Source organism: Rosa chinensis, chromosome 6 (assembly GCF_002994745.2).
Source record: "Rosa chinensis cultivar Old Blush chromosome 6, RchiOBHm-V2, whole genome shotgun sequence".
NCBI classification, from domain to species: Eukaryota; Viridiplantae; Streptophyta; class Magnoliopsida; order Rosales; family Rosaceae; genus Rosa; species Rosa chinensis.
Window position 1 is genome coordinate 10624881 of NC_037093.1, and position 8560 is coordinate 10633440.

Consider the following 8560-nt stretch of genomic DNA (forward strand, 5'->3'; position numbering starts at 1 on the left):
AGATAGAGTTGTACATGGAAACATAATCGTACATTGATTGTATATCTCTTAAGATTCTCCGAGAATATCTCTAATATAAACCCTATTTCAACTAGAGCAAGTAACCTCTAGTTTGGGCCAGACACATATTCTGGATTTACTTGAACACTCCCCCTTGTGTCGCCCAAACGTGGTGCTTCTCTCGTTGCCTCATTAAAAACCTTGCCGAGTAATAAAAACCCATTGGGACAAAAATAACCTCGGTCGAAAGGAAAAAGAGCACAACACACCCTTCACGTTTCGAGACCATACATGTAGACACCTTCCCCTGATGTCTGCATCTCCCCCTGATGACTACGCAAACGATACTACCAACATGTTTCTCGAAAGTGGAATTTAGGCAATGACTTAGTGAGCAAGTCTGCCATATTGTCCTCAGATCGAACCTAGTTCACTTTGATCTTGAGGAGAGTTAATTTGTTGTTGCTGATTATACTTGGTGTGGTCGCTTTTAATGTAGTCTTGCTTCAAAACAAGCAGCATTATCCTATATGCTCGTAGGCTCATCTGTGGTAGACTTCAAACCACAATTGTTCGAACATGCGTAACTATGGATCCAATCCATATACATTCACGAATCAGTTCGTGAAGAGCAATAATCTCTGCATTGTTTGAAGATATAGCGACTAGGGTCTGTTCTGTAGACCTCCAAGATATCATAGTCTTTACCCATGATGAACACTTAACAAGTTTGGGAATGACCTTTGTATGGATCAGAGAGATACCCAATATCAGCAAAACCTTCCAAAATACCTGTCGTTTTGGGATGGGGATAGAGGACGCAGGCCAGTGTTGGCGGTGTTCCTGGTGTGTGATGGATCTGAATCCATCATCTCTCTATAGAGATAGAACAAGCTCATATCAATCTTACATCTCAAGTACTGAAAGATATCTTTTACACCAATCCTAATAGCGTCGCGTTGGCGCAGAGCTATATCTTAGCTAACAAGCTTACTGCAAATGAGATGTCCGGTCCTGTGCATTTAGCTAAGTACAATAATGCGCCTATTGTACTAAGTAAGGCACTTCTGCCTCTAGCACATCTTTGTCATCATCCTTTCAACGAAAAGGATCATTTTCAGGATCAAGACTACGGATGATCATGGGGGTGCTTGAAGGCTTGACCTTGTCAAAATGCCTAAGCATCTATCGACACGATGCTCAAGTTCCAAACCGAGACATAATCGTGTTCTCCCAAAATCCTTCATCTCAAACTCGGATTTCAAATATTCAGCGGTTTCCCTTAACTTTTCAAGAGCTTCCAATGAAGATCATGTCCAACATGAACCGCGATAGAATCCGAAACTTGTTATAGAAACGCGTGGGCATATCCCTTCCCAGTCAAGTAGTCACTTTAGTGAGCGTTTCAATCTTATTGTAAACGCGCTCCGTGGTCTAGAGCCACTTGACTTGGGTAGATGAAGTTCACCATGAACCTTCATGTATATTTCGTATCTAAATCCCCATATAGATACGTAGTGACCACATTTGTAAGCTGCATGTTCAGTTATTTGGAAACTACCAAACTGACAAGGTAGTGGAGTGCAATGACATCCATTACGAGATAATATGTCTCATCGTAGTCGATTCCAGGGCGTTTTGTGAGAAGCCTTGCGCCATAAGGCGAGATTGCTATCTCTTTTTCTCATCACGCTTTCTAACGAAGACCCATTAGTCAATAGGTTTTATGTTAGGAGGTGTTGGCATCACTGGCTCGAAAACCTTCCTCTTCGTTAGAGAATCCAACTTAACCTGGATCGCATCTTTCCATTTAGGCCAAATCTCTCTACGTTGGCATTCATTCATCAACGGAGCATGGTTCGATATCATCTGACTCAACAAACTCATGCGCAACGAAATGCGTAACTACATCATCAATTATGATGGAGTTTCTATCCCACGTCTCATGTACACTAGTGTAGTTTTCATAGAGCTCTATATTCTCAAGAATATGTTCTGACGTTGAGGCGTCCTCCAACGATAACCACAACCCGGAAGATACTCATGAGACGGATTTTGAGTCTTGATGATCAAAGGATTGAGTTGTGCCAAAGTATCCTTCAAACTAACGAGACTCCCACACATCCTAGCCGGGGCCATGGCCTGTAACGCCAGAGTGCCACTCTCTTTGGCGTTGGCGCCATGCCTACCTCCGTGTAGGGTGACGCTACGTCCTCTCATTAGGACGTACTTCCTTGCAGGCATATTTGCAGCAGATGTGTGATCTCGTCACTTTAGTAGGGATCGAGATGAGACATAGTGGGGATAGGCCACGACAATCCTGTCGTTTCTGCTGAACATCTGTGTTCTTATCTCCCCCTAACGACGGGAAGACTGTCTCATCAAAGTGAAAATCCGCAATTCTAGCGGTAAGGAGATCGCCTTGCAAGGGCATTAAGTGCCGGACGATTGTTGGAGTCTCAAATCCAACGTAGTTGCCCATTCGTCTGTGAGGACCCATCATAAAGCGCTGTGGCGGCTCAATTGCCACATAAATGGCACACTCAAATATGCGTAAGTACGATACTTGTACCCAGTCACTAGCTGTAACGCAGAGATAGATTGAGTGGCGGTGGGTCGTAGACGAATTAGCATAGCTGCATGCGATATTGCATCACCCCAAGCGGATATAAGGAAATTAGTACGCATTACGAATGTCAGGACTACCATCATAGTCATTTCCGCGAGACCAATTGGGTATGTTTATGGGAATATAATGTCCAACATTAGTCCCAATGCAATAACCATCGAAAGTCTTCGATGTAAACTCTCTAGCATTGTCAAGTCCAATTGAGGGAAGAGGATGATCCGGGGAGTGAGCCCGTTGTCATATGATATGTGCTAGAAGTGTAGCATAAGCAGCATTTACAAGTGGACAATGGCACAACACGTGACCAACGTGTTTGCGTATCAACCAATATCATGAGATATTTAAACGTCTGCAAGTTGGTTGAATCAGTCTATAGAATCCTCATGGATTCTATGTAAGAACATAATGAGTATTTTCATATCCTTTGTATAGGGCGGTCTCAGTCCTAATTTTCCTAAGGAACGGCTTTTGTAAAATGAGCGAGAGGCTTTAGAAGCAACCAATGAGAATTTTGGTTAGGCCTGAGCGTCTGAAACGCTATTTGAAGCAAGTTGGTGATTGCAGCATCACCTGGGGCTCTATCACTATGATGGACGCTATCCATGTTGTCATGGATAGGGACTGTGCCAGCCCCAGGATGGTGGTGGACGGAGGCGGTGCCTTAGGCAGCAGCGTCGGTCACACTTAGTCCAGAAATCAACTTTTGATTCATGCTTTGTTTCGCTCGAAAGAAAATATGTCCATGTGAAGTCTTTAGTAGACGGATCATCATATCATGACCAGGATGACCTATCCTATCGTGACAAAGTCAATATGTGTCTAAATCCAAGAGATCTTCTCTCGTAACTTTATTGGATTTAATAGCTCGAATAGTGACATAAAGTCCACTAGAGAGACACATAAACTTTTCTAAGATGCGCCTTTGTTCGCAATCATTAGAGGTATTGCAAAGAAACTCATTTCCGTTCTCTACATGCGTTTTCACATGGAATCCGTTGGCTATTCATAGGTGTGATTCTCCCTAGAAGCGTAGAGAGTTTCTGTGACAGTAATTAAGGTACCATTTAGCAAGTGGAACTAGGACTATTCCATGTCCTTGAATTAATACTGATGGCCTAGCCATTGTAGTCACAAAATTCATATGCTCAGAATCAAAATGGAGTCATAAAGAACTCAAAATTTTATTCATAAGCCAACGAAGTTACATCATTGTCTCTTTGACTAAACAAAATCTAATCCAAAATGATAGCTAATGCAAAACAATGGTAGTCGTCTAACTTCTTTCGGTAATTCCAAAATAAATGTGACCAGGTGAGTAGAGAGATGTTGGTGGAGCAAGCCTCGCTTAAGTACCACTAATCTCATAACCTTCCTAGACATCACACTTACTTTGAGTGAGCCTACTTTGAAGAAAAGCTAAACCATTGGCATTTACTACAAAAATATATGGCAATTGCCTATTACATCTCTTGGAAAAATAAAGACTTAAACAAAATTGGCGATCTATTGATCCCAGCCAGATTTGTAGTCTTCAACCCTTCACTCTAGATCATCTTCTTGATCTTCTTGTTCCATATAGTGAGCTTCTCTTGCTTCACAATATGCTTTGTAGGCGGTGACAATTTCTTCACGAGCTCTACAAATGTGTGCCCAATGATCAGACACTCCACATCGAGAACATACATCTCTTTGCTCAAACTTCATTGATTGAGGCTCTTTGAAAGCGTCATTTAGATGGCTCTTAGTGTTGGTGGCACCACCAACATGGCCAGAGGCGTTGCCTCCCTCTCTCTTTCCACGTTGACCTCTTCGGTTCCGTGTTCGCCTATTTTGGCGATTACCTTCCCAAGTAGAGCAATTATATGGACCAGAACGTCCAAATGTATTCCTAAGATTAGGGTTTCTCTCTTGGCTCCCTCTCTTTGGGGCGCGACTATAATTGGATTCCGGAATATGCTCTGTTCCCACGGATCTCAAATTATAGTTCTTCACAAGGATGTTGTCATGCTTTTCAGCGACATTCTAACTCCAATAAGCTCATGAAACCTTGTGATTCGTCTTGCAGTAACATCGATTCGATAGTTCTTAGCAACCATCAATGCAAAGACGAGGAAAGTAGAGAGAGTCCTCTCAATCAACATCGCATTTGTGATCTCTTTACCACATAATTCCATTAAGGATTTAATGTGAAGTGCTTCCGAGTTGTAGTCAAGAAATGACTTGAAATCACAGAAGCGGAGGCTATGCCATCTCACTTCTATGTCAGGAAGCAGGGAGTCACGGACGTTGCCAAATCTATCTTCGAGTGAGACCCACAGCCTTCTGGGGTCTTCTTCATTCATACACTCGTACTGGAGCGAATCATCCATATGACAAGTCATTAGGATGATGGCTTTCGCCTTATTTACCTCTAAGGCTGCTCCATTTGCTTCCAAAGCTTGAGCTTGCTCAACAGTTAGCACGTCCTGGCTAGGCTGGAGAATCGTATCCAAGATTCCATCGGCCTTGAGACGCTGGCGGATATCACGAACCCACCTGTGATATTCAGAGCCAGTTGTTCCCAATGGAGCAAAGTCCAATTTGTTCAGGTTACTCATCCTGAAAGAGAACAAGAAATTAGGGTTAGTTTCAGAGCGGAAAAGGCTACCACGAAAACAAATAAAATTTCTGAGCATAGTCGCATTCAAGAAATTAGGAATTTCCGAGCGTAATCGCTTCCAAGAAATTCGATTCCAAGAGGGGTTGGATTAGATCGAAATAATGATGTTTGTGGTCGATCATTTTATCTCAACAAACTCTAAGTTTGGAGAACTCTACAAGCTCCAAGCTTGGAGTGAGCACGAACCCCAACAGTTCGGCTTAATTTGGTCTCCCATATGATAAAGAGAGGGGGGTAGAAGAAGGGAGGTTGCAAGTCCCCGAAAAAGAAGAGAAATTAAATTTAAAAACTCTAAAAAAACAAGAACGTTTAGTAAAAAATACCTCGAAATAGGTCACCGGAAAAATTTGACAGGAAAAAGTGGCCGGAAAGTTGTAGGAAAAGTCGCCGGAAAAGTAGTTGACCGGAGGTTGACCGGGGGTTGACTGGAGTTGATCGGGGGTTGACCGGAGGGCTGACGTGGCAGTGGGTCCTGTTGCTGACGTGGCTCCGGTCCTAGGGCTGATGTCAGCGAGCTTCTGGGCTTGGGTCAGTGGGCTTCTGGGCCTGTTCCTTTTTCTTCTGAGCTGGGCCTTCCTTTCTTCTTCTTTCTTTTCTGCCGGTTCAAGGTGCAGCTGCTCAAGTGGCTGGTTCACGTCGTTTTAGGCCTGTTTTTGGACTTTTTCTTCCGGTTCCTGAAACTTCAGATCAACGGGCTTCTGCTACCAAATTTTGGTGGAAATTGGAGGTCCGGAAGATGGTGAACCGGTGGAATACACTACAAAAAAGAATTCAATTGGCCACGGCGTAAGGCCGTCGCCAAAAGCCAAATTGCCGTCGCAAAAGACCAACGGCGACGGCAAAATTGCCGTTGTCGTTGGTGGCGTCGCCATTGCTATTTGCGACGGCAATTACGCCGTCGCATGAATTTTAACGACGGTATTTACGCCGTCGCATGATTTTTGGCGACGGCATAATGGCGACGCCATCAACAATTTTGCCGTCACCAAAGGTCATTGGCGACAGCAACATTGCCGTCGCAAAAGTGCATATTATTGATTAAAAAAAAACCTGGCATGCAAATTTGCATACCAAGTTTTCTATTTTAAGCAAAAGAAGCCATATAAATCATAATTTCATATGTTTTTTTTTCACATTATTTCTATACATTTCATACAACTTCACCAATCTTGAAAATACAAAAACATTCAAAAATTAAAATACATAATGCTGACGCTCAGTAGGCTAAGTATCATGACCTACATACTCTGAGCTATTGAGGTGATTGAAAAGCTTCTTTGCCTTGATGAGCCATATTCAATTGCTAACTCATAAACCTTGGACGTTGCAGCAGCCGATACTTGATAGGACTCATTGTTTTGACAAATCCCCTTGATTAATGCATCTTTGTCCCAGAACATATCCGTTGGCAACCATTGTTTTGACAACCTCCGCAGCAACAGTTACTGCCAGAGCTAGAAATGAACTGACTTGTGTGAATAGCCTGCAATTTTATGTAAATTATGTTAAGCTAGAGAACATTGTACCAGTGGAACTGACATTATACCAGAGCTAGAAATGAACTGACTTGTGTGTAAAGCCTGCAATTTGCTTTACCTTGACTTGGGAGTTTGGATTTTCTTTACAGAGCAGCAGAGAAAGCAAGTTGTGGCAACCAGTGGAACACTGTCAACCAAGACTTGAAAGAGGAACAGTAGCAGTAAGCAAAACCTGCAAGCAAAATCAATGACAACCCAACATGAAAAACAACATAATCAATATATTTTCTCATTGTGAGAGCACAAAATGATTCAAAGCCAACTTTAGTGAATATCAATGAAATTAGAAAAGCGAGCATTTCATAGTGTCAGGCATTTTTGCTTGTGCACAATGCAATCTACTGGAAAATGAGCAGAAATATAAATATGGATGACAAAGATAAAATGAGTCACCGTTTTTGTAACAAACTTATAGGTAACTAATTTGATTGACCTAAAGTAAATGAAATGAGTTAGATTTACCAAATGTAACCCACAATCATAATTGAAAATTAGACACAAACCTAAATTTCATAATCGATGAAAATGTAATCCTGGCTCGGATTTTGCAAAGCTACTACTGAAATAAATTTATTTCAATTTATTTCACATAATCAGTGAAATACTTTGTGTAGTCGAGTCGGAACAAATCAGCGAAATCACTGGGATAATAGATATGTCAATTTATTTCACATGTAGAAGTACCATCAGTAAACTTACTAACCGAAAAAATAAACACTTACTATCATTGGGTTCTCTCTACTCTGCTAAAATTCTTCTTTTTTTTTTTTTCTTCAAAGTCTCCAAAGAATTATAAAGTTAGTGTCACCTGAAAGATGCAAAGAAAAACATCGGCAACGAAGCTAAAGCATAGAAAAGAAGTAGGGTAATCGTTTAGAGAAACTTATGGTAAAAGCTATATATGATAATTTATAACAGTCATCCAACTGGTTCTTAAAAGACTAATAAACAATTTTCAGGGATAATGCTACCCAGCTACCAGCACAGAAAAACCCAAAGATGAAAAAGCTTTGCTTATCAACATAAAAAAAAGACAAAGTAACCAAAACTTGACCAATTACCAAAATCAATGTTAACGTCTTGGCTGAAGATTTCAAATCAAAACTAAAAGTAGCCAAAGGAACAAAGCAAAGGCAGAGAGACAACCATAGAATCAAACATAAAAACCATCAAATTCCATATAAAGAAACAAAATTTAAATTTACTTTTCTACCAATTATACACCAATGATTGATAAAAAAACTGATGAGGCATGTTCATTGGTTAAACTGGTACTAACTTTGGAAGTAAGTTGCCCTTTCGCATCTCTGCTCGTCCTACATTTCTCATTGATGAAATTTACAAAATCTTCTAAATCTCAGCCTCCACCACACTCTTCACCATCCTTGTTTCCCTTTGGAAAAAAAAATTAATGCAGAATATCCACTCACTCCATACCTGCACAGGACTTTGCAATCAGGCCATGTATTTATCCTTCCGTATATAATCTCATGTTTCTTCTTAACATAATTTCCATATCATATTTTGTCAATGTGAAAGCCGTACAAATGTACCAAAATACAATAAACTCACTTCTCAGCCAACGTCAGTGTTAAGATCACTCCAACAGCTCCTCCAGAGAAGGAGGCTAATATGGGATCAACTTTACTGCAATTTGATAGAAAAGCAAGTCAGTCAATGAAACTGGAAAAGACAGTAGTATTAACATCATTAGGTTCATGTCTACATATGTAA

At 41.0% G+C, this 8560-nt stretch overlaps 1 long non-coding RNA gene across 1 annotated transcript; it reads right to left on the reverse strand.

Annotated features, from left to right (window-relative positions):
• Nucleotides 1-6879: 6879 nt before the first annotated feature.
• On the reverse strand, nucleotides 6880-8144 carry LOC121049827. Its single transcript, XR_005801423.1, has 3 exons — nucleotides 8106-8144; nucleotides 7549-7634; nucleotides 6880-6998 (listed from the first exon to the last, which is right to left on the reverse strand). It is a non-coding gene; the product is annotated as an uncharacterized LOC121049827 (long non-coding RNA).
• Between the last annotated feature and the right edge of the window lie 416 nt (nucleotides 8145-8560).